This window comes from Sciurus vulgaris (assembly GCF_902686455.1).
Source record: "Sciurus vulgaris genome assembly, chromosome: 16".
NCBI classification, from domain to species: Eukaryota; Metazoa; Chordata; class Mammalia; order Rodentia; family Sciuridae; genus Sciurus; species Sciurus vulgaris.
In genome coordinates, this window is record NC_136477.1 from 65,397,969 (window position 1) to 65,425,465 (window position 27,497).

General features: G+C 41.0%; 1 pseudogene across 1 annotated transcript in view; it reads right to left on the minus strand.

The window, feature by feature from the left end:
• Window positions 1-7,520: 7,520 nt before the first annotated feature.
• Window positions 7,521-27,497, minus strand: part of LOC306646442 (protein phosphatase EYA3-like) — a 28,253-nt pseudogene continuing 8,276 nt past the window's right edge. The window contains exons 3-6 of the transcript in view: window positions 25,290-25,460; window positions 19,247-19,347; window positions 15,323-15,460; window positions 7,521-7,636 (exon numbers count right to left, since the gene is read on the minus strand). The product of the transcript in view is annotated as a protein phosphatase EYA3-like (transcript). The remainder of the gene's footprint in view (window positions 7,637-15,322; window positions 15,461-19,246; window positions 19,348-25,289; window positions 25,461-27,497) is intronic.

The window sequence follows — 27,497 nt, forward strand, 5'->3', positions numbered from 1 at the left end:
GATAAAATTGATGGTGCTCCTTCTCCTGTACTTCATACTCAAAAATTACCTGGTAAGTGACAGAAACAGAAGTTATTGCTTTAGGCTTACATTTTGGTAACATGACCAACATCCTTATGCTGACAGGGAAAATAAAAAACCAGGCATTTTTGGAACTGCCAACAGAGGAAGCAGCTATTACCATTATGGCTAATTACCGTTCTGCTGTGACACCTCATCTCTGTAATCAACCAATTTATATCCAGTAGTCCAATCATGAAGAACTAAAGACAATACATTAAACCAACATGCACAAGCAGTGCTTCAAGCTGTGACATCTGTCCAGATAGTAAACACTCCTCTTTGCAACACCACAGTTAGTGGAAGTGCAGTGACTTCATCCCAAAGACCAGCACTTAGAATCATCCAGTTTCAATCTTTGCTCCAGTATGGTGATCCAGTACATGCTTGACAAGCAAAACTAACCCTATATGGTCAGAATATTTATAATTCTTGCTGTACTCTAAGGATTGATTTTTCCAAACTTGTGAATTTGAATGTAAAATGCAGCAATGATAAAAGTATGAATTATACCTAACCTGATCTTCCATCTGGAGATGGGCAATCTGCATTGGATCCAGTTTTTGCTGAAGCATTTGCCAAGGAGACACCCCTTTTAGATGTTCCAGGAGCTCTGAGACCTTGGACTATTCCAAATGCTTCTGCAGCCACTGCTGGCTGAGTGAGTATCCCTGGAGGTTCAGCTGGTGGCAATACAGTCCTGTGGGTTAGTGATTTAAATGAAGAGGTGTTTATGGAGGTGTGCAGCTCATGAAGATTTTGTACAAGAAAGACAGGGCTCTAATACATACGGCTGATGGAAACTAATCACAACGTATTTTTTTAAAATGACTGCATGATCACTTTATTAATTACACAATAGTTACAAGGATTAACTTCACAGAGTTTTTGCTTTTGCTTTTTACAAGAAAAAAAGTTTATTTTTTTCACAAGGTAATTGAATGTCATGGTTGTATTAATAATCTGTTTTTTGGTTAGATGATAAAGGGTACAAATTTTATTATTGTGCCTTTTAACTCATATGTATGCTGTAAATAAAATATAATTAATATAAAATCACAGGAAGGACACTGTAAAATATTTTGTAATTAAAAATGAGAAAAGTGAAATATATTGATTTGAAGACTTTAATGAAACCAGATGTCCCTGACCATTCCTAGCACTATACTTTCCCATCTTTTTTTTGTACTCTTTTTTTTTTATTCTTAATAAGTACACATTAATTTCATTTGGGAACATGAAAAACTGTGAATATTTCAGAGTACTCTTAGTAAAGTAATATGGGTATTGAAAAAAATTTTACTATCTTTTTTTGTCAGGGATAAATATTTCTTTTAATTTTTTTCATACAGGTATATAGGGTAATAATGTCTGTCTCATTCTACTGTCCTTCCTATCCCCACAACCCCATAACTCCCCTCATTCCCCTCTGCACAATCTAAAGTTCCTTCATTCTTCCCTCTCCACCCACCACTACGGATTAACATCTGCTTATCAGAGAAAACATACAGCCTTCAGTATTTTGGGATTGGCTTATTTCACTTAGCATGATATTCTCTAGTTCCATTACTTACCTGCAAATACCAAAGATTTCATTCTTCTTTAAGGTTGAGTAATATTCTATTGTATATACATAACACATTTTCTTTATTCATTCATCTTTTGAAGGGCATCTAGGTTGGTTCCATAGTTTAGCTATTGTGAGTTGAGCTGCTATAAACATTGATGTGACTGTATCACTCCAGTATGCTGATTTTAAGTCCATTGTGTATAAAAGGAAAAGTGGGATAACTGGGTCAAACAGTGGTTCCATTCCAAGTTTTCTTAGGAATCTCCTTACTGCTTTCCGTAATGGTTGCACCAATCTACAGTCCACATCCTTTTCCTCCACATCCTTGCCAACACTTAACTATTGCTTGTATTCTTGATAATTGCTATTCAGACTGGAGTGAGATGAAATCTTAGAGTAGTTTTGATTTGCAATTCTCTAATTGCTAGAGATGATGAACACTTTTTATATGTTTGTTGATCAATTATATTTCTTCTGTGAAGTGTCTCTTCAGTTCTTTTGCTCATTTATTAATTGGATTATTTGGTTTTTTGGTGTTAAGTTTTTTGAGTTCTTTATATATCCTGGAGATAAGGGCTCTATCTGAGGTGCATAAAGATTTTTTCACATTATGTAGGCTCTCTCTCCATGTTATTGATTGTTTCCTTTGATGAGAAAAAGATTTTTAATTTGAATCCATTCCATTTATTGATTATTGCTTTCATTTCTTGCACTCTAGGAGTCTTGTTAAGGAAATCTGGTCCGAAGACAACACGATGAAGATTTGGGCCTACTTTTTCTTCTATTAGGTGCCGGGTCTCTGGTGTAATTCCTAGGTTTTTGGTCCATTTTGAGTTGAGTTTTGTGCAGAGTGAGAGATAAGTGTTTAATTTCATTTTCCTGCACATGTGTTATCTTTTCTCCAATGTATATTTTTGGTACCTTTGTCTAGTACAAGATAACCATATTTATGTAGGTTTGTCTGTGTGTCTTCAATTTTGTGCCATTGGTCTACATGTCTATTTTGGTGCCAGTGCCATGCTGTTGTTGGTACTATTGCTCTATAGTATAGCTTAAGGTCTGGTAGTGTGATGCCTTTTGCTTCACTCTTCTTACTAAAGAATACCTTGGTAATTCTGGTTCTCTTATTTTTCCAAATGAATTTCAAGAAAGCTTTTTCTATTTCTATGAGGAATGCCATTGATATTTTAATAGGAATTGCAATGAATCCACAACACTTTTGGTAATATAGTCATTTTGACAATATTAATTCTGCTCATCTACAAGTGTGGGAGATCTTTCCATCTTCTAAGGTCTTCTTTAATTTCTTTCTTTAGTATTCTGTAGTTTTCATTGTAGAGGTCTTTTACCTCTTTTGTTAGATTGATTCCCAACTATCTTTTTGAGTCTATTGTGAATGGGGTAGTTTTCCTATTTCTCTTGCAGTGGATTCATTGATTATGTATAGAAATGAATTTGTTTTATGGGTATTGAGTTTACATCCTGCTTCTTTGCTGAATTCATTTGTGAGTTCTGGAGGTTATCTGGTGAAATTCTTTGGATCTTCTACATATAGAATCATGTTATTAGCAAGTAGTGATAAGTTGAATTCTTTTCCTATTTGTATTCATTTAATTTTGTTCATCTGACTGCTCTGAGTAGAGTTTCAAGGATAATGTTGAATAGAAGTGGTGAAAGAGTGCATCCCTGCCTATTCCAGTTCTTAGAGGAAATGTGTTCACTTTTTCTCCATTTAGAATGATGTTGGCCATGGGCTTAGTATAGATAGCTTTTACAATGTTGAGGTATGTTCCTACTATCCCTAGTTTTTCTAGTGTTTTGAGCATGAAGTGGTGCTGTATTTTGTCATATGTTCTTTCTGCATCTATTGAGATAATCATAAGATTCTTGTCTTTAACTCTGTTGATATGATGAATTATGTTTATTGATCTCTGTATGTTGAGTGAACCTTGCATTCCAAGAATGAACCAACTTGATCATTGTGCACTATCTTTTAAATATGTTTTGTATGTGATTTTCCAGAATTTTATTGATAATTTTTGCATCTATGTTCATGAGGAATATTGGTCTGAAGTTTCTTTTTCCTTGATGTGTCTGTGGTTTTGGTATAAGGGTGATACTAGCCTCATAGAATAAATTTGTAAGGGTTCCCTCCTTTTCTATTTCATGGAATATTTTGAGAAGTATTGATGTTAATCCATATTTGAAAGTCTTATATAACTTGGCTAAGAATCTGTTGGTCCTGGACTTTTCTTGGTTGGTAGGCCTTTGATGGTGTCTTCTGTTTCATTGCTTAAAATTTATCTTTTTAAATTGTGTATGTCCTCCTGCATCAGTTTTGGTACATCACATACCTAGAAATTTGTTGATGTCTTCAAGTTTTAATATTTTATTTGAGTATAACTTTTCAAAATAGTTTCTACTTGTCTTCTGTATTTCAGTAGTATTCATTGAGATATTTTCTTTTTCATCATGAATTTTAGCAATTTGAGTTTTCTCTTTTTCTTTGTTAGTGTGGCTAAGGATTTATCAATTTTATTGATTTTTTTCAAAGAACCACATTTTTGTTTTGTCAAGTTTCCAATTCTTTATTTTGTTTCAATTTCATTGATTTTAGCTCTGATTTTAATTTTCTCCTGTCCTCTGCTGCTTTTGGTGTTGATTTGTTTTTATTTGTCTAGGGCTTTAAGATATAATGTTAAGTCACTTTTTGTTGACTTTTTATTCTTTTAATGTATGAACTTGATGCATTGAACTTTCCTCTTAGCACAGCCCTTCACCCAGAGATTTTGATGTTGTAAAGGTGTTCTCATTTACCTTTAAGTATTTTTTCTTTTCATCCTTGATTTATTCTACAACCGATTCATCATTCCTTAGTGTATTGTTTTGTCTCCATGTGTTAGAATAACTATTTTTTTATTGATTTCTAATTTCAGACCATTCTGATCTGATAGAATGCAGAGTATAATCTCCATTTTTTTATATTTACTGAGAGTTGTTTTGTGGCATAAGATATGGTCTATTTTAAAGAAGAATTCATGTTCTTCTAAGAAAAAAATTATTCACAAATTGATGGATGAAGTATTCTTTATATTTCTGTTAAGTGTAAATTATCGAATGTATTATTTGGTTCTAGTGTTTCTTCATTTAGTTTTTTTTTGGAAGATCTGAGAGAGTAAAAGTCACCCAGTAGTATTGTGTTGTGTTCTATTTGATTCTTGAAATTGAGAAGGGTTTTTTTGACATACATAGATGCTTCATAGTTTGGAGCAAAAATATTTATAATTGCTATGTCTTGCTGATGTATAATTCCCTTCAATATAATGAAACAACCTTCTTTGTCCCTTCTGATTAACTTTGGTTTGAAGTCCACTTTATCTGATATGAGGATGGAAGGCCCTGCTTGTTTACACACTCTATACTGGTGATATGGTTTTTCCCATCATTTCACTTTCAGTCTGTGGATGTCTTTGCCTATGAGGTGAGTCTCTCTGAGACAGCATATTGTTGGGTCTTGCTTTTTTTTTTAATTAAATGTGCAAGTCTATGTCTTTTGATTGATGAGATTAGTCCATTAATATTTAAGGTTATTAATAAGATATGACTTGTATTCCTGGTCATTTTGGTATATTTCTGGCTTTTAATATGATTTAGATTATCTTTTAACTATTCCTTTAGTGTAGTTTCTCCCTTTGTTGGTTTTCACTTTTTTCCCCCCCATTTCGTCCTCATGGAGTATTTTGTTGAGAATGGTCTGTACTGTATGCTTTTTATTTGTGAATTCTTTTAACTTTTGTTTATCATGAGAAGTTTTTATTTCATCTCCATATCTGAAACTTAATTTCAGTGGATATAAAATTCTTGGTTGACATCCATTTTCATTCAGAGCTTGAGATATGTTGAACTATGACTTCCTATCTTTGAGGGTCTAGGTTGAGATATCAGTTGAGATTTGAATTAGTTTTCTCTTCTACATAATTTGCTTTTTTTCTCTCATGGCCTTTAAGATTTTTCTTATTGTGTATTTCAGTCATTTTCATTTTAAAGTGTCTTGGTGTGTGTCTGCTGCAGTTTTGTACATTGGGGTTTTATAAATCTCATGTATTTGATTTTCCATTTCATTCTTTAGATGTGGGAAATTTTCTGATATTATATCATTGAAAACCTTGTGCATTCCTTTGGATTGTGTCTCTGCTCCTTCTTCTGTCCAAATAACTCTGATTTGGGCTTTTCATGTTACCCCATAATTCTTGAAAGTTTTTCTCATGAATTCTTACCATGTTCTCTGCATGATCTCTTCATTTTCAATATTAAATATTTTTACATGATTATCTAAGGTTCTGTCTTCCAAATGGTCTAGTCTGTTGGTGATGCTTTCCATTGGATTTATAATTAGAATTATTAATCCAATCATTTTGAGGATTTCTCCTTTTTTAACAATTTATAACTCTTTTTTGAAGTGATCCTTCACTTTCTGTATTTTCTGCTTGATTTCACTCTTTACACCATCCTTTACTTTGCATATCAGGTTAACAATGTATATTCTAAACTCTTTCTTGGACATTTCTTCTATTGTGTTGTCAGTAGCTACTGTTATTGGGGCATGTTGGTTTGTTTGTGGCACTTTGTTCCCTTATTTTTTCATCTTGCTTGTGTGTTTTTTCATCTAGTTGTAGGTCTGAGGCAAAACAGATTCTACCATGTAGGGCTAAATTTTCACTGAAGACATCCAGTAGGCTTCCTTTAAGAGGGAGACTGATATGAATAACACCCAGTGCAAACAATACACAGCCTCAAATTGAATAGCTCCCTGAAAGGTGTCTATTGCCCTCTCACTATAAACAGCAATAATGAGTTCAATCACTGTTCACAATAAAAACAGAAATTTGCCAAATGGATTTAAAATCTCAAATAGTGGACAAAGAAAGAACAGAAACAGTGCAGGACATGGTGCTTTTGAGTGAGAAAGAGAAAAGCCAGAAACAAGAATCCATAGGAAGAGTGGAAGAGGAACCAACAGAGAACGGCTGCTATATGGAGAAAATATAGAAAGGGAATCTAGGAAGACAGACAAGAGGAAGAATATATATAAAGAGAATAAAAAATTAAAAATATAAGAATATACAGAATATATAGCAGAATTGCAAAACACCATGCATATATTTTCATCTTCAACCAACTGATGCACATAATATACCCTGCTCCAAATATGGTGGAGTTAAATGCCAGAGAAGAAAATAAAATAAAATAAAATAAATCTCAATGGAAAATTGAACAACTGTTTCTGTTAGTGTCCAAAAGCTTCTCAGTCCTGTGTGTGAGTTCCCACAAGCCTCCCTGGCCCAGACAGGCCCTGGGGGACTCAGCCACTTTCTCACCAATCTGGGCCTCAGATATCCTGAGTTTGGCCATGTTGCAGTCCAAAGATCTCAATTCCACTGGAATTTGGAGAGAGACAACCAAGGATGAGCAATCCTGAGAAACAGTAACCCACACACCCAGGAGGAATACCCCAGCAGAAGTCAAACTCATAGGCACCCTGAAACTGAACCTCCAGGCCCTGGCTGGTGTCCCCAGGCAGGAGAAGCTGCACCCTTATGAGTTGCAGCAAACCTAATGACACACAAAACCCCAGGCTCTATACATCATCTCAAAATAGATATGTCCATGTGCAACTAGATCCAGAGTCTCCTTGATTGTGGACCTCTGGGCAGTGGTGATGTGATAGTAGCAGGAGTCAGTGGCAGCAGGCAGAGGGTCAGCAGCAGCTGCAGACATCTGTGGTGTTGGCAGCAGTTGGTGGGTCTGTGGCACCAGTTGGACTGGCACCAGCTTTGGCTACAGCTGCAGCAGCATCTGAGAGGAGACCTCCAGGGAGTTGCAGCTTTGGCTACAGCTGTGTCAACAGTAGCAGCAGCAATGCAGGTGGCAGCCAGGCATCCAAGGCAGCATGGAGAACAGCAGACCTCTGGGTGATGGTGACTGAGACAACAGTAGTAGCAGCACCTGGAAAAAAAAAAAAACACAGAGCACCTGCAGCAGCAGTGTCAGTGATGGCTGTGTACCAAGAGAAAACCTCTGGCTGATGGTAGTGGTGCCCATGACAGAGACACCAGGGGAAAAGATCTCCCAGCATCCATGGCAGCATGAGTAGCAGTGGCACACAGAGAATACACCTCTGGGCATGTGCAGCAGGGGCCTCCTCAGAAATGTTTAGAGTACCCAGTCTACCTCATGTTCTGCAATTATCTAGTCTTTACTTACATGTTAAAAGGAGGAACATGGGGTTTTATCTTAGCTTCCATTCTTTCAGTAGGCATAGTGATCAAAGAAATGAGGAGGTCTCCCTTCTGCTAGCTTGATAACCCTGCATGCAGGAATCAGGAAGACTGTCACTGATTGGAAGGTCTTGCTGCTCGGTGTCTTGTTTTTGCAATATTTTTGGAAAAGTGTTGACCCTGGAGTGCTCTCCTGACAACATGGCCCTCAAGCATGTTCACATCCTCTAGGTTTAGGCACATAAATGTAGCCTAATCAAACCAGGCAGATGGTGCTCTGTAGTAGAAAGAGCTTGGGCCCTGGAATCAGGGAGATGGGATGAATCCCATGCCTTCTGGACACTTGCAAAGGACAAGCCAGCCTCTTCCTCACAGGTAGAAGTGGGTAATGACAGGATTGATGAACAGCATGGGCCTTGGGCATCTGGCAGATACTGTTGGACTTGATGGACAATGTTCTTTTCCAGTTCTGTGACTATATGTGTAAATTTAATGAGAATTCAATGCACATACACACACATATACAGATACATCCAATGAAGAACGTCATTCCAGCTACCCAGTACTGAGCAAAAAATGGTAGCCTGAGCTAAAGTCCAGTGAAGGGGCAGAATGTGTAAACCAAAGTTGTCACTCTGCAATCACTACAAGTATTTAATGCAAATTTTTTCTATACCAATATTTGGAAGCAATATTTCTTGGTGAAAATACCAAAGACTAGAGGAGGGTATGGTCACTTAATCTTCTTTACTTTCTTCTAATTCTGTGGTAAATGAATTAACCTCATTTAAAAGGTGAGCAAGTGAGAATGTGGACACCACTTGTCCCCACAAAGAGAGCACTGCTATCACTGTGTGAGCGCACAGCCTGCCTGAGATATGCAGGTGCACATGTTTATTCATGTGTGTGCACAGGCAACAGGACATCAGAATACCTTCCAAATGGAGGATTGTGTCATCATGGTAACTATCAATACCACGGGCCAGGTGCTCTGTCTCACCTTCCTATGTACAGGTGCTCAGGAAGTGACTGTGTGCTGTCCCAGGGATAGCGTCAGAGAGGAGACTGAGAATTTTTATGTGGAGAGAGTCACCACTGTACAGAGTCACCCATCCTAGGTTCTTTGGGAGAGGAAGGCGGGGCCCCACCTCCCACCTAATTCTGGCAGGAGGTGTTTTCATGGGGCATCATTCTGAAAGCCTCAAGTGCACCCTGGAGTCAAGAGAGGGCCTTAGAAGACTGAGCATGACCCTGCAGTTAGCCTCCCTGTCCACCCTGCCCCTGCTCCACAAGGGTGCCAGGTTGCAGAGGGACTGGTCTGAGCTGGCAGAATTTCTTGGGGTCAGGAATGCAACAGTGTCTCCTGTGGGCCAAATGTGGCCCATCTCAGGTTCTGCCTAATAGAGCCACCAGCAGAGGCCAGTGGAACTGCACTACATGCCAAGGACCCAGAGGAAAAGCACACTTCCCCCAATCCAGAAAGCAGTAGGGCCAAAAATTCAAGCCTCTGTTTTAACCATCTACCAGACCCTTAGTCCCCCCAAAGCCAGCTATCTAACCATGACTCAGTACTATTTCCTTACCTCTCTCCATCCAACCCTGGGGGCAGCCGTGAGTGAGTGGGGAGCAGGTCCACCCACCCTCTGCAGTCTTCCAGCCCAATCAGCCCAGGTGGGCAGGGTGTCCACTTCTCTGTGGCAGTAATGGGAAAGACCCAGTATTGAACTCATTCAACTTGATGGAAAGAAGAATTTAAGCAGTCTTATAATTTCTTTGATCCAAAAAAAGATCTTGGTCTTGGGTTTTTCTTCTTGTCCAAGAAATCATATAACTCTCAGGCATGGAGGGAGAAAGGAAGGTGCCTTGGCCTCTTCCTAGTGTCAGGCTTTTGCTCAATTGAAGAGTAAACCAACTGCTGCTTCTCCCTCCTCAGGATGAGAGCCTTCACCCCAGTCACCAATCTGAGCCATTGGATGCCCATGTGGGAAAATTCTTCTGAGTGAGCTCCTTGTCTCTGAGCAGCACTGGTGAGGTATACAACCCACCTAGCCCAGAATGGAGTGTAGCATCCTCCTGGACTTCTGGGTGGCCTTCAGAGTGCTGGATGACACAACAGAGCCCACCCCACCAAGGCTTCAGGAGCTTCCAGCTCTAGTGGGAGGCAAATGTAGAAAGTGGCCATAAGCCAGGATCTTCTAAGTGTCCTAAGCACAAGGGCCATGAAGCAAGGGCAGTGCCACATGCTTAAGGAGTCCCTTCCTGTCTTCTCAGAGAGAGTGACACTTGAGAGGAGTCAAGGAATGACTGAGGATTGGGGTGGGTGAGGGTGACAGAGGAAGAGATCAAGGAGGAGTAAACAGCAAGAGAGAAATAGAGGTGACCTTAAGGTAAAATCAGACATTTTCAGATCAATCTGAAAGCCAGCACCCTAGCTGGTTCTCAACTGCAAGATTCCCCAGGGACCATCCACACCCAGTGCAGTAGCATGGAATCAACACCATGGTCATCTTTTAGATTGGACTTGTGCCATTATGTAAGAGAAGCTGGCCCTGTCCAAACCAGTGACCCTTCTTTCCACAGAAACATGTGTACCCATGCTTTGCTTCAGATGGAGCCCCCACTCCATCAGACCTGGACCATCATGTGGAACCCTGACTGGACATGTGGAACAGATGCCTCACTCTAAGGCCAGTGTTCTTCTCTAGAGAACACCCAAAGGCCTCTGTCCATCATGAGCTTTCTTTTCTGTGAACCTCCTTTGCTGGTAGGTGAGCAACCTAAGTTTGAAGCCCTGAGGACCATGCAGCCTGCTCATCTTTGCCCCTGGCTAGATGGCCAGGTGTGGAGTCAGGGTCCATCTCTGGTCCTCACAAAGCCTAGCATGGGGTCCAGTCTGTGGCAGAGCCCAGAACAGGTGGTGTGGGGCATAAGGACTCTGGAGGGCCTCCCTGACCTCAATCCCAATGCCTCAGAGACTCGTCACAACCCCAACACCCAGGCTAAACTTCATCATCTACCAGAACAGTCCAGCAGATCTCTGGAAAATCAGAATATGCCCTTTAAGCAAGCAGTGAACACTCTTCCTGTGAGGTGCCCAGAGAGAAGGTGGATTTTTACACAAAGACTTAATTTTGGGGGGGACAGTTTTGCTTGGGGTCAGGTTTCTGGAGCATTACGGGACACTGTACCCTTGGACTCTGGTCCCAAACCCACGGCATATGGTTTTCCTTTCCCCAACTTGGCTGGCGACTATATGCAGGCTCCTGATGGCCTCACTTTACTTCACCATGGTGCATGTGTGTAAAGAAATCAATAAACATTCATCACACCAATAGTCTTAAAGACAAGAATCATATGATCATCTTAATAGATGCAGAGAAAGCATTTGACAAAATACAACAACTCTTCATGCTCAAAACACTAGAAAAACTAGGGATAGTAGAAACATATCTCAATATTGTAAAAGCTATCTATTAGCCCAAGGTCAACATCATTCTAAATGAAGAAAAACTGAAAGGATTCGCTCTAAAAACTGGAACAAGACAGGGATGCCTCTTTCTCCACTTGTAGTCAACATCATCCTTGAAACTCTCCTCAGAGCAATCAGATGAAAGAAATTAAAGGGATACAAAAAGGAAAAGAAAAACTCAAACATCACTATTTTCTGTTAACATGATTCTATATTTAGAAGATCCAAAAAGAAAAAAAAAAAAAAACCACCAGAAAACATCTAGAACTTATAAAAGAATTTTGCAAAGGAGCAGGATATAAAATCAATACCCATAAATCAAATGCATTTCTATAATAAAGGATAAATCCATTGAAAGGGAAATTAGGAAATCTACCCCATTCATGATAGCCTCAAAAAAAAAAAATACTTGGGAATCAATTTAACAAAGAGGTGAAAGTTTTCCACAATGAAAACTATGGAACACTAAAGAAAGAAAGTCTTCGAAGATGGAAAGATCACCCACGATCTTGGATAGGCAGAATTAATATTGTCAAAGTGGCAATACTACCAAAAGTGCTGTACATATTCAATGCAGTTTCTATTAAATTCCCAATGATATTCTTCACAGAAATAGAAAAAGCAATCATGAAATTCATTTGGAAATATAAGAACTAGAATAGCCAAAACAATCCTAGCAAGAAGAATGCAGTGGAAGGCATCAAAATACCACACGTTAAAATATATTACAGATCAATAGTAACAACAGCATGGTATTTGCACCAAAATAGACATGCAGACTAATGGTACAAAATTGAAGACACAGAGACAAACCCACATAAATATTGTTATCTCATACTAGACAAAGGCACCAAAAACATGCATAGGAGAAAAGATTGCCTATTCAACAAATAGTGCTGGGAAAACTGGAAAGTCACATGTAACAAAATGAAATCAAACCCTTATCTCTCACCCTGCACAAAAGTCAACTCAAAGTGGATCAAAGACTTAGGCATTAGAATAGAGACCCTGCACATAATAGAATAAAAAGTAGGCCCAAATCTTCATCATATTGTCTTAGGATCTTAGTTCCTTAACAAAAGTCCTGAAGTGAAAGAAGTAAATTTAAGAGTCCATAAATGAGATAGATTCAAACGTAAAGGCTTCTTCTCAGCAAAGGAAAAATCAGTAATGTTAAGAGAGAGCATACAGAATTGGAGAAAATCTTTTCCCACACACACAGCTCAGAAGCAGCACTAATCTCCAGGATATATAAAGACAAAAATCTTAACAACAAAAACCCAAATAACCCAACCAAGAAATGGACTAAGAAACTGAAGAGACACTTCACAGAAGAAGAAATACAATTAATCAGCACATATATGAAAAAAAATGTTCAACATCTCTAGCAATTAGAGAAATGCAAATCAAAACTATTTAACATGTCATCTCACTCCAGTCTGAATGACAATTATTAAAAATATAAGGAAAAAAACTTGGTGAGAATGTGGGGAAAAAGGTACACTCATACAATGCTGGTGGCCTACAGATTGGTGCAACCAATATGGAAAGCACTATGGAGGTTCTTCAGAAAGCTTTGAATGAAACCTCCATTTGAACAAGCTATCCCACTCCTCTTTATACCCAAAGGACTTAAAATTAGAATACTACACTGATGCTGCCAAATCCATGTTTATAGCATCTCAATTCACAATACCTAAATTATGGGGAACCAACCTAGATGCCCTTCAACACATAAATGGATAAATAAAATGTGGTACATATACACAGTGGAATATTACTCAGCCTTAAAGAAGAATGAAATTATGGCATTTGAAGGTAAATGGAAGGAACTAGAGAATATCATGGTAAGCAAAATAAGCTGATCCTTCAAAAACAAAGGCTTAATGTTTATGATAAGTGGATGCTGATTCATAGTTGGGGATGGGGAGGGAAGAATTAAGGATTATGCAGAGGGCAGGGGTGGGGCAGTGGGGATGGGAAGGACAGTTAGAATAAGACAGACATTATTACCCAATATACATGTATGATTACACTGTGTGACTCAGCACCACGTACGGTCAGAAGAATGGGAAGACATGCTTTATTTGTGTACAGTGTGTCAAAATGCATTTACTGTCATGTATAACTAATTAGAACACATTTAGAAAAAATTAAAGAAAAGTTAAGACTAGTTAGCATAGCTAGACTTTCAGCAGTCTAATTAAATAAAGTTGATTTCCTGTCCATGTAAAAAACTTACAGCCAAAGGCAATCACCAAGTGTTGGGATCCTCCTCACATATGACCATCAGTCCTGTGGCCCAGCTGGGAGGCATATCATTCTATCTTTGTTACCACGCCTAGCAGGAGACTCCAGAGTTCAGGCACTTGTCTAGGACACACCCAGAAGTGAGTTGCAGAACTGGGCTAGAAGGAGGGGACTTGAATCCAGGCCTGTGTTTTCCCATGACACTTTCCAGCCTCTGAGGACTCAGGAGCCCATCCAAGATTACATTTCCCAGGGCAATCAGAGGCAGGGAAACTCAGGTTCACAAAAGCATCACTGTTTTATCAACTCTCCCTGCAGCTCCAGCCGCCATGGGCCATGAATGCTTTGCAATTTCATTGGGTTCCATGTTCCTATGCAAAACAGCAGGCTCTTACAAATGAAAAACAGTCTCTAAGGTCACTATTAGGGCCATTTCCCTTGTCCAGTAAGAGCCAAGGCACTCTGGGAAGAGCACAGGGCTCATGTGCTGAGTACTTAGGAGTCTTCCAGCATAGAAGGTCTAGGCTGTGGAGGATGGGCATGCTTATCACCAGCTGAGCCAGGCAGGCCTGCTAGTCAGCATGTCAGTGTTTAAGGACTTCCGTCTCTTACAATTGCACTAATACAAGTTATATTTAAAAGATGACTGGCCCCTTTAACAAATGAAAAAGAGAAGAGGGTGGATGTTAATGAGAAAATCATAGCACAGTTCCTACTGGGCCTACTTATGATGGCTTACCCTCACAGATGCTGAAGATGCTCCCTCAGCTTTGCTCTAAATACAACATATGTCTTAATGAAATGTGTGATCCCCTTAATAAGGAAAACCAGAGGACTGTGCAGCAATTCTACTTATAATCCTCTAAATCTAGGTAAATTGCACACATTTAAAATTTCTCTACAAATAAAGCCATGAGTTACTAAACCAGTCTGTTTGTTCTCCATAATGAGACCACTTAACAGAGAGCACCAAGGTGTGCCCAAGTGCTAGGCAAAGACTGGGGAGAAAGGCTGTTGGCATAGATGGTGCAAAACCCATAGCTGGCTTTCCTGATCTTCCTGAGACCATTCAAAACTGAGAAGAGACAGGCAGAAGGGGTGTGACACCTGCACCTCCAAGAGGAGTTGTGGACACCCTCTGCATCCCCTTGGTTTTTGAACAGTTGTATTTTGGAACAGTCATATTTTTTAATGTCTAAATTGAAATTTGGGTGGAAATGTTTGCTGTTTGCAGTATTTGCTTCCTGCTTTCCAGAAACAGTGGTTTTTCAAAGCAAGTCAAAGTAATAAAGGATTTTCCTTTTTTAATATTGAGGCCTCTTACACTGGGGGGGAGTCCATTTCCTCTGTCTCCCCAAAGCATATTCCTTTCTCACTCTAATTGGATTTTCTGAAAGGACCTCTTTCCCCTTCTCTCTTCCATTTTCTGAAGATACAGCACTTTTCTGAAGAAAAGCCCATGGCTAGTGTCGCTCTTGTCTTTTTCTGCCACACTAACATGGTAGAAGATTTAACAGAGATTTTGAAAAGCTGCTGTCAAGTCATGAAAGACCCCAACAGTAACTTATATAAATGGCTATTAGCTGGTGGTAAATGTCCCCTGCATTCTAATACCTCCATTTAAATAACAATAATAAAGAAAATAATAACAATAATAGTAAACTCCATGCCTTTATAGGCATGATTATACCCTACCACTCACAGTCTGCTCTGGGCCTTGTGAGGACAGGGCTTTTGGCTTGGTGGACATGCCTGATTTTGCAGACAGTGAGCAGGGGAAGCCCAAGTCATTGTGCAGCTCAATCTGAGCTTCCATGACATTGTGGATAATTTCTAAGACATAGACAAAAGAGCCAAGGGGATATCTTCCTCTATTAAGAGCCCTGAAATACATGTATTTGTTAGATGGACAGATGCAGAATTAATTCAAAAGGGGATGGAATTTGTATTCCTCAGTTCCCTTGGGGTTTTATAATTAATAGATATTTGTGAAGCCTTTGATAAGTATGAAGTGCCGTATACACACTAAACAAAACACGCATCTTTATTACCCTTTTGAGCAAGGGTAATAAGAACTGAAATTTCTGCAGGGTTATTTTTATTGCATGAATTGTAGAAATATTAAATGAAGAAAGGCAGATGCCCCTTGAGTGGAATCACTAAAACTCTGAACTAGGTCCTCTCCTGGCTGTGCAGTGCTGGGCTGGTCATCTGCCCTTGGCTGCACAGAAGCCAGCGGCCCTAGAGTATAGGAAGGAGCTTACAGGGGCAGCTGCATTTGTTTTTGACTTTCAATGATTAGAAAGAAAAGGAAAAAGAGGGCAACAGTTCCTAGAAATAAACAGAAGCAAACTGTTTTGGAAAGACAGGTTTTACCAGGATAAAGTGCACACTGGTTCTTTAGAGCACAAGGTAGTGCCACTGAGGGACACTTGATTTTAGGGTTCTTAAGTATATATGATATTGGCACAGTGGCCCATGCCTGTAATCCCAGTGTCTTGGGAGTTTGAGGCAGGAGGATCCTAGTTCAAAGCCAGCCTCAGCAACTCAGGGAGGCACTTTGCAACTCAGTGTGGCTCTCTGTCTAAATAAAATATAAAAAAAAGGGCTGCGGACATGGCTCAGTGTTTAAAGACCCCTGGGTTCAATCCTCAGAACCAAAGGAAATAAAAGAATATATCAAAAGATTCTTCTTATTCTTATTTTAAATATAAATGTGTACTGATGCTTATTAGCCAGGAAAAGGCTCAAATAATTTTCTGATGTATTTGCAGTGTCTAAGGGATGATCAGGGTTAGAAACTACATAGGGTCCCCATTAGGGAAGAAAGGGCATATAGGCAGGGTATTAGCCCTCCTGAAAAGAGGGCAGGATGTATTCCTGCAGCTGTTCCACAGGATCCAGAAATGTTGTGATGAACTAAGGGGGAGGAATGATGACACGAACCAAAGGAGGGGCTGTGGTGATCCCAGGATGGCCAACGTGTGGGAGATTGCTGGCCCAAGTGAGGACTCCTAATGAGTAGCTTGGACTGATCTGCAGACATGGAGACATCAGGCTGAACCTGTCCTAAGAGTTCACCTGGGTTTGGGGTCATCTCAGTTGGAAGCTATGTGTGCCACGTGCACATTGTAAAACAAACATTTGTGGCTGCAATGTAGAATTCCAAATGCGTCATTTGAATTGTATTCTAAAGTCACCATTTGAGCCATATCTCTGGTCCAGATAAAAGGAGGAAGGGTTAGGGCCAAATCAGGGATGAGATGGGGTGTTGCAAAGGACAGAGCAGCAGGAGAATGGAAATGGCCTTCAACCCATCCATGTGCCATCATATCCCCTGTGCATAAGCGATCATCCTGATGTGCAGCCAGACACCATCCATGTGATCCCTCCAGCACAGATCCACCACCATCCCCAACCCAACTTGTGTCACTCTACACCCTTGGAATGTTTCACCCTCTAGAGAGCCCACATCTCTCCCTGCCACTATACACTGCTTAAAGTGAACCTGCTCCATGAAGACCACCCACACCCCTAAGCCCTATTGGCTCTGAACATACAGATTCTTTCATCTAAACTGCAGCATTCCAGGGTCTGATCCCATAAAATCTCAGTTCACTTCCAGCCCTCACCTACTATCCACAGTTTAACAGAATAGTTAGCTGAGAGTGCACCCACAGTGAAGAGGGACCCCTGACTTTGAGTCCATTGCGCAGTGCACACCCCACTGCAGATCTGAGATGGTCTCATACCATCACATCTGTTGGTTTGAATACTTCAGTGAGTCTGGCACTATGGGATGGTGGATAAAGCAAAGACAGCAGTGTGCTCATTGTGGAGAGCACTGAGAAACAGGTACTGAATATTCGTTCATTCATTCCTCAAATATTTGCTGAGTTCCTTCAAAGTGGGGTCAAAGTCATAACCTGACACAGTCTCTACCTTCCTGCAGCAGGTATAGTATGTATAGAAAAGTGATCTATGGGTATTGGTTATATATCCTGATACTTTGCTGAATTCATTTATTATTTCTAGAAGATTGGGGGTGGAATTTTTTGGATCTTCCAAATATAGAATCATATCATTGGCAAATAGTGATAGTTTGATAATGTTTCCTTCTGGAATATTTTTAGTTTTCTCAAATTTCAGCTATGGACTATTATGGAGTTAATTTTCATTGGAGGTTCATTTTGTGTCTACATACATTTCACTCCATACAGTTTGCAAACACTTGTTGCACCCTCTTCTTTTTGAAAATTATCATGGATAATTGGTTCATTTGAACTTGAATGCTACTTGTGTAGCAGTCCCTCACTAGAAAATTGTGTACTTAGCAAAGACTAAATAGTATGGTTACAAATGTGGGCAAGGATATTATAGTAAGATGACTTTCCTCCTCTCTCTCTATTGGCAAGCAAAGAATTTATATGACAAGTCTTTGAAATATTTACATCCCTAGCATGCTGCTATTGATGGCTCCTGCTGCTATCCTGAGATCCATGTGGTTCTGCCATCTACAAGAGCATCTGCCCCTCTGCTGAAGAGACCATTTACACAGAAGGATCTGACTCCACACTTCATAATGTACTTCTCAAAAGAAATGAAGGTTCACTGGTACCACAAGTGAGTATGTGAGCAGCACCTGTGACCCAGGCAAATGGCTAGAATAGGACTTGGTGGCCAGTGCCACAGCATTGCTTGGGTTCTCACTTCAGTTCTGAGCCATCTTGACAGTATTGAACTGGGGCTAGGGCAGAGCTGTCAGTAGGGAGGGCTTGCAAGTGGTGAAGGAAAAATGCCTGTAGGTGAGAGAGTGTCTTCATGTCCAGGGCTGCTCCCAGTGTGCCTCACCTGGAAGCAAGCAGGGAGAAAAGACAGAGTACCACCTTGAAGCCATGCAAGTTCCCAGCATGTTCCATTAGAAACACAAGGTCCCAAACATGCCCAACAACTGAAATGGTGCAGAAAGCAGCCAATCAAGCCACATAGGAAGCATGGTCTCACCCCATTCTCTGGGTGGGTCCCATAACTGATGAAAGAACTACATGGAGCTGTCCCTCAGACAAACACAGGTTTCCCTGTCCCCCAGGTTTTGCACCTTCAGATCTGAGCTGCAGGCTTGCACCTGAGACCAGTCAAGTGGCACCTAAATCCCATAGATTGTGTGTCAGGAACACCATTCCCCAAACACACAGCTGCAGATATGAGGACCTGAGGAGGGACAGATGGAGCCCACACTGCCTTGCTGCCCCTTGAGAATCTATTTCCCTGTACCCATGATCATGACTTCTGTAAATCTTTCACTTATCCCCAACTCACAATGACATTGGGAAATGGTCTATGCATGCCTGTCCAAACAGGTTGGCCTCACAAATGTGACAAAGAGCTCATGATGACTTGGGAGGCAGGACTGGCACCTTGTCCTTCAGTCAAGCTTTAAGAATCCATGTGAGGTGGAGTTTACCATTTCACCCATTTCCCAGTACACAGCACAGTCACACTGGAGTGTGGCTGGCCCAACCATCTTCCTCCAGTTCTTTCACATTGTGAAACTGATGCTCTATCCCCACTGAACACTGGCTTCTGGTCCTTGCCAAGTCCCTGGATGCACCAACCTACCCGCCTCTGGGTCCTCCTCTGAGTGGGACCCCACTGTGGCTGTCTTCCTGTGTCTGCTTCTTTCACTCAGCATGGCATCTTCAGGCTCATTTATGCTGTTTCTGGGTCAGAATTTCCTTTCCCTTTAGGGCTGTGTAAGTTCTGCCATATGCACAAGCCTTGTGCTTATCCAACCTCTCCCAGTGCACATAGTTGCACACATCTGCTTGTGTGCATGGTGCTGCTGTGAGCTTGGTGCACACATACCTGCTTGCATTCCTTCTTCCAAGTGTTTTCAGTATATTCCAGGGAGTGCAATTGCTGGGGCATATCAGTTTTATTTTCAGGTTTTTGAGGAGCTGCCATTCTATAAGAAGTATTTTTAAGTTTATTAAGTTGTGACAAGTTGACAAGTGTATTATATACTAATGTATTTTTTAAATTAACTACAGTTTAATTTTAGCAGTCTGAGTTACAGATGTTCTTGGTGAAATTATAGTAGCCAGAACGTCTCCTATGACATTGGCATTAGGAAGCAAGACCACACCACAACATTTGTAGTGTTTCCTCAGCACTGTGCTTCTGACATGGAAAACAAATTAAAATGGTGTTGTGGTTTCTCTACAGAGATGCTAAGATCTCATCCAGGGAGAACATGCAGATATGAGGTAGTAAGGAGATATCCTGGCTGCAGATCTGTGAGCCCCTGAAGAAGGACAAAGGGAAATACACTTTCAAGATTTGTGACAGTATAAAGAATCATCATCACAAACTCAACATCTCTGGACAGGTGAGAGACATGTGTGTTAGCACCCCATGCTTTGTTCTCAGGGATTCATCCAGATCCAGAAATAGAGAGGTATGCCAACAGTTGGGATTTTCATTCAGAGAAAAATCACACCTGGACAGTCCATAACTCATTAGGCCAAAAATCAATACAGAAACTCATCAGTCACTGTAAAGGAAGGACACCTTGTCTCCAGGGTGAGAGATTAAGATATCTCTGGGGTTCACCTGCAGCATGCAGAAAGCAATCTGAGTGAGAGTGGAAGTCACTGTATGTTTGAGCAGAGTAACACCATCTATTCTTAAAAGGATCATTCTGACTACTGATAAAGATGGTAGTAACTGAATAGTAACAAGGGGCCAAGTCAGGACCACTGGTACAACATACTGGGAGGCTGAGCTAATCTTGATTAGAAAATAGCTTTCAATCTGAACTGGTCATAAATGAAGCAAGCTGCCTCAGGGGATGGTAAGCAAGTCCCTGAGTCAATAGAACCATGGGAGTTGGGTTACTGAGTAGGGAAGTTGTGCCATCAGTATTCAAGCATATGAAAGGAATTAGATTAGACAAATCTCCAAGTCTCTGTCAACTGGAGATGATGTTCTGGGAAATCACCTGAAGGAACCGTTTGCCTCAGAGTAGGGATAGCTGACTACCTGGGATGATAAGGAGGTGTTCAGTGGTGGAAAATGGGGAGAGTCAATACTGAGTGAAAGAAAAGCATGAGCCAAACTCCAGAGGTGAATGAACAAGGTCTTGGGGAATTTAGCATAATAAGAGGGGAGAGGTATATGAAGAATTGGAAGGGAAATGAAGCTGGAAGAAAATGCAGGACCTCATAGGGGAGAGCTCCCACTGGGCCTGATGCTCAGAAAACACTTTGCCAGCCCTTGTTGAAGAAGCAAAAGATAGACTGTAGGAGCCAAAGAAGGAGGTTTTGACTACTTGGTTCCCCTAAACAGTTTTTTCCCTGACAGCTTGGTCAGAAACTTCTTGAGGGCAGGTCTCCACAATGTTCACTGTATTCCCTACCCAAATCCCTATGGGAAAAGGTATACAGAAATGACTCCCTAACAACCAATAATGTAAATGTAAGCTTGTGAGGGCCCTTTCCTGGTGGCTGTCTTGTGAATTCACCATAAGAAGTTGGGAACAGACAATTTTGGGGACAATTTTGGAGAGAACCAGTGTTTGATGGAAGGGAACTATGCTCATGAGATGCCACAAGATGGAGTCCTTATCTTCCATCAACTCAGAGCCACTCCACAAGCACCAGACCTGGAATGCTCAGTGCTCAGAACCCAGTGACATCATCTTTAGGCAACAACGGGGCTTGGGTCTTCTGAAAACTCCCATTGGTGGACAGATTCATGGGGCAGTTGATTCTTTGCTGAGCCATGGGTCTGGTAACAAGTCTCAACAGTATGGATCCTCTAATGGAGAACCTGGGTCTTCCTGGTAGTAAGTATTCCTTCAGTCCTTTAAGTGTAGAGACAAACTTTCAGGGAAGATGCTTTGTATCAATGGAGTGATGGCTGCCTCCATGGAGTGCTAAGTAGTTAAGAGACACACTCCTCTAGGTAACCAAGGAGTTTTAGAAGGCAGAAACCATGTTCTGCCCAATCAGAAAAGATACATTGGTGTCCTTGTAAAGCGGTTTCTTCAGGGTCTTGCCCTTAAATTTAGTTTATCAATCTGATGAATTGGATGGGTCCTGGACTGGAAACTAGAGGTCTGACTAAGTCTGGGCTGGTCATGTTTTCTCAAGACCTAGTGTCCCTTATCTCTAAAAGGCTAATGTGGACTCTTACACTCCCTGCAGACCTAGCTATAATGGAACAATAAAATGATGAGGTAGGTCTTTAAAAAGGGAGGGAGGGAATGGATGGATGAATGATCCAAATCAAGGAGAGGAATGAGAAACAGTTCAGGTCCCAAGCTAGAGCTGTCAATCAGCTGCCTCTTTTCTTTCTTTTACTGCCTCAGCCTTGGTCTTACTATACTTTGGATTCATGGGACTGTGTTGTGTGGCAACTAGTGGCTGCATTATATTTATTCACTGGAGGAAGAAGCTGCAGTGGGACAGCTTCAGTGTGCCCAACAGTGGATGGAAGTGATGAACGGTTCCACCTTCATTTACAATTCACTCTTGTACTGGATAAATATGCAGAGACACCATTGTATCAATGCAGCTATCAAAATTGACCCTCCCACAGCTGTTACCAACACTGAGATAAAAGACCATATTCCAGATTGTCTGTGAGAGTCAGACACCCCTGAAGCCAGGGTTTATAGCCTCAGAGGCAGCATCCCCAGGGCAGAGACACCTGTTGCTATGCAAGCTGCTCTGGTGGTCTCAGGGCAGCCCATATCTAATCATATACTACAGCACCAGACCAGATCTCCATTCCTGATTTCCATCTTTCAGGAGATACCCTTTGCTCCACCCCTCCACAAAATGCCTCTGATGCTGGAACACACAGTCTCCTACCCGTTGGACATCTATCCTGAAAGGAATGGCCACTACCATTCCCTTCCCACACTAGCCCTGAAAAGAACTGTTTCAATGCGAAGCTATTGCTTTATATCTGTAGCCTCCACTCACTGAAGGTGGGAGTTTCAGGTACCAGGGGTATGATTAGAAAATGGAGCTAACTTCATGGCAGTCATGTTGACACAGAGGGCCCACTTGGATGTTATGTTATTAAAGATTTTTGGAAAAGTCAGTCTGTTGTGTCTCATTTGGAGTAGGAGGGCAATGTCCCTCCCGTTTGATGGTGGAAGAAGTCTAACCAATATAATGAGAACTGGAGGTTAGCTTTGAAGGGACACATTGAATCAATACTTGTGAATGAGCTCAGTTCCCTCCATCCAGGATTTAAGCTCAAATGTGTGCAAGATAGTGGGCTAGTTAAAATTTATTTCCTACTAGGGAAAAAATCTCATCTGAGAAAGTTGTATCAACCTTGAAAAACAATGTAAATATGATTTATTTAAGAATGTAAGCCAAGTGCCTGTAATCCTAGCAGCTTGGGAGACTGAGGCAGGAGAATCTTGAGTTCAAAGCCAGCTTCAACAAAAGTGAGGCACTAAGAGCTCCATGAGATCCTGTCTAAATAAAATACAGAAAAGAACTGGGGATGTGGCTCAGTGCTTAAGTGCCCCTCTGTTCAATCCCCAGTACACAAAATAAGAAAGTCTAAGTCACTAAGGTTTTAGCATTTGATCTTTCTAAAATTGTCAATGTAACTCAGACAGATAGTAAAATTAATTCATCAAGCCAGTTAAGTTACTCCATATATTACCCTATTTTAGTATGTGGGATACTGCTATATGTATTTTCTTTTAAGACGGAACCCTTTCTAGTAAACTGTGATCTTCTCAAGGATGAATGCAACTTTATGCTTATTTTCATCTCCAGTACCTAGGCAAAATGTCTGGTACAGTTTAAGTAGCCAACTGATTTAAGAATGAGGGTGTGAAAGGTCAACAATTACAGTGAGTATATTTTGTACCAGGAGATGTTTTAAAATTTTCACATCAATGTTTCTTGAATTCTGGCCATAAACCATCAGTCAGAGCATCACCTGAAATTTTTCTGAAGTATAAAATCTCAATCAGAAATCCTCTTACCATCATCTGTTTTCCTCATTCTCCCAGGTCAGTGTTGAATTAATGTTAATAGTAACTGTTCAATGCAGAGAGGAAATATATGGATGCACTATAAAGTTCAATGAAAGGTTTATTGCCTTAAGATTTTTTTTCTGTGATGTTGGGAATTGAACCCAGGGCCTGCAGAATGCCAGGCACTGAACTATATCCTGAGACCCTTAAGATTTCTTTTTCCAGAAAATATAAACTTTATTTTTTTCAAGTTTACAAGATAGTTCTCATTACATATAACATTATGGTCAAGAATTCTACAGCCACAAATGCCCACAGTCACTTAAATATATCTAATCCATTTGATGCCTTTCTAGCTAAAAGAGGCATCTGAAATCCAGAAAATTATGTTTGGAGTACAGGTCATCCTTAATGGGATGGCACCTGTCTGTGCATTAGGGAGCATCCAAGGAGCCTTGTTTGATAGAGCTGACTCAGAGCAGAGGAAGGGACAGACAGCCCTACAACACAGTCTTTTTGATCTCCTGGATTCCCATTTTAGAATGGGATTGGAGAGACAGGGCATGCCATGGGTGTGATTACAATCTGATCTCCAGTTCCAGGCAGGCAGAGATCTGGGTACTTATGTGCCTGGGATGCCCTGCATGTGGCTGAAGGGCTTCCTTGAAGAAGCAGTTATAAGTCTGTGCTTAGACTTAATTTGAGTTGAGTCTAATGGGAAGGGACCAGCTGGAGATGCACTAAAGTGGATGTGAAGTGCAGAGAGCAGGAAGGGGCCAGAGCCCGGCATCTGAAGACCAAAACATAAAAGGCTGCAGGGTGACCATCTAGTTGGAAGGGTGCTTCTCCTCAGAAGGAATAGATGGAGTCTTCCTATATCAAGAGCAAGGAAGGAGAAATTCCAATAAACCTGTGTCCCTTCTCTCTGGTTTGGAGGCCAAGCCTCTTGGGATTAGCCTTTCAACAAAGTTGAAGGCTTAGGATTTACTCCCTGAAGGAAGGAGATTCCAGGGTTGTGCTATATGGTTAAAAGGAACAGGGGCTGGCAAGGGGGCTGAGGCATGAAGGATGGAAATGCCAAAGTCCAGAGCTCCAGAGACAAGAAGAAACCATCCTGGAGAGCAGACTATGGAGTGGCTGTGGAGGGAGTGCTTACAGAGAAGGTATTTTAGGTATTTCAACAACTATCTTAATGAAAACACTACATGACCTGTTCTTGCTAGATAAAGAAAAGTGGGGGGCATCCTGCTTCAGACCCTTACCTATAAAAAAGACAGGTAAGAAGATCTAAAGACTGCAAGAGAAGTTCTTATAAAACTCTGTTACATTTATCCTATCAAGAATAGCCCTCAGTCTGGTCATAGACTAAGGCTACAAGTCTGCCCACAAGGATTTCCTTTTCATTTCATTCTTTGAAACAAAACAGAAGCAATAGTACTGTAGCTGAGTAGGTCCACCGTGCTCTCATCTGACTCTCTCCTGCATCTGTACAAGGATAAACACAGGGCTGCTACTCACTCATATCAAAAATTGCAGTTGTTGGTTCTGGTTTTCTGGTTGTGTTCTCACCAGCATTCCATACAGAGAGAAAATAGAGAGAGGTGGTGGGAGAGAAGAATGGAAAGAAAACTTCTAGTTGGTTCTTCTCTCTACCTCCCTTCAGGAATGAAAAGGAGTTCATGAGGAAGACTCCTAATTTCAATTCTTAGAGAAAAATCAAACTCCAAAGTCTGGTGAAAGGACACTAGGTCTCCATGGTTGTGATCCTCCAGAAATGAATGTTGTGCTGTTTGGTTTTGAGGGCCATCTTGGACCAGATAGTGCCTGGCAGTGAGCCAAAGGGCATTGGCTACCAAAATAAGGAAGTACCTAAAAACATTGCTTGCTTACTAGTTCCTTGGAGACTTATGACGTGTTAACACCAGGCTCTAGGATTGGCTATCTAATATCATGCCGCACGTGGACAGCTCGTGATTCATATAGTGCTATGCTGACATTCCTCTACATGCTCTCCTGAGTGAGAGAAAGCTTTGCTATAATTGGCTGATAAGCTAAGAGTCTGGGGGAGGAGAAAGGGAGAGGGTAGGAGAAGGGAGATAGTGGCAGAACAAAGGAGGCAGGAAAACAGGGAGGATGCAATAAATCTCATCAACTAAAGATTGGTGGTGTCTCCTTTCTCTGCACCAGTTCTGCTGGATGGAACAAGTGGTGGCCCGTATGGGGAACTTTTTTCTCCTTCTGTGTCCTCCCAGATAATTAACTTAAGGTAAGCTATAGGAAAACTGTAGGATAACCTCCCGGAAATCTCTGGCCAGAGTGTATAAGGGGGAGGTCACACAGTCCCGGGGAAGGGACCCCACAGTCCTGGTGAAAAGGACACACAGTCCTGGTGAAAGGGACCCCACAGTCCCAGTGAAAGGGACCACACACCTCGTTAAAGGGAGTCTACATTACCCCAGTAAAGGAGGCCACATAACCCTTGTAAAGGGAGGTCTCATAACTCCAGAACGGGGTCACAAGTGTCTAGAAATCAAATGATAAGAATCATACAAGATGTATTTAAGGCTAATGGGACTTCAGTAAAATGATCTACTGTGACAGCACATGTAACCATGTTGGCCAAGGTTAGTCCTTGGCTTTTGGAAGAGGGAGTCCTAAATATTCCACAATGGGAATATGATAAAGAGGATCTTATTAAAGCAGAAAAGCAATCCCCATTACCTAGAGGTACTTTTCCCATGTGGCAGCTCATTAAGGAATGTCTAACATCTAAAAAAGGTAAAATAATAACTTTAGTAAAAAAAGGAAATATGTGTCTGGAAGAGATAAAGAAACAACTTCTCATAAAGAGGAAGAAGAGGAGGAGGGGCTTACTGGGGAGGAATTAGAAAGAGCATCAATGACACAGTCGCCCCCATCAGTTATATCAGGAAGGAATACCAATCCCTTCCTGGAGGCAGCAGCTCCCCTCCAAGCAGCCTGCCCCTTATATCCCCCAAGGTACCCTTGGGAGGAGTTAGCTCATGCTATAAATCAGATGAGTTTTCCACCACGGGGAGAAGAAACCCCCCTTAAGGAAACCTCAGCAGTCCCACAATTCTTCCCTGTACTAGAGAACCAAAATGGACAAAGATTCCACCAACATCTGGATTTCAAAACAGGAAAAAATTTTAAGGAGACAGTGGCTACATACGGTCCACAGGCCCCATTTACAATTAATATGTTGGAATCAGTATTGGGACTAAATCTAGTGCCAGAAGATTAGAAAAGGCTATGTAAAGCTGTGCTATCAAGGGGGCAGTACCTAGTGTGGAAAACTGCATGGCAGGAAGCCTCATTAGAAACAGCACACCATAACACTGCCACAGGCTTTCCCCAACGAAATGTAGAAAAGCTAACAGGAGAAGGAAACTATGAAGGTATTCAACATCAGATTATTTATGATCCTGTGGTGTATGCACAAATTGCTGCTGCTGCCACTAAAGCCTGGAGGTTAATTCAAGGGATAGGAGATTTACAGTGACAGTTGTCCAAGGTGATTCAGGGGAGTAACGAACCATTTGCAGATTTTGTTGATAGATTAATCCAAACTGCTGTTAGAGTATTTGGGGATTCAGAACAAGCTATGTCCTTAATAAAACAATTAGCTTATGAGCAAGCAAATAGATGGTGTAAAGAAGCTATAAAACCATGGAAAAATAAATATTTAAGTACCTATATAAAGGTCTGCAGGGATATCAATGATGCAGTCATTACAGGACAAGTAATAGCTGCTGCTCTTCATGGGCCAAATCAGGGGCAATCAAGAGCTAAAGGAATAATATGCTTTAAATGTGGGCAAGGAGGGCACTTCAGAAAAGA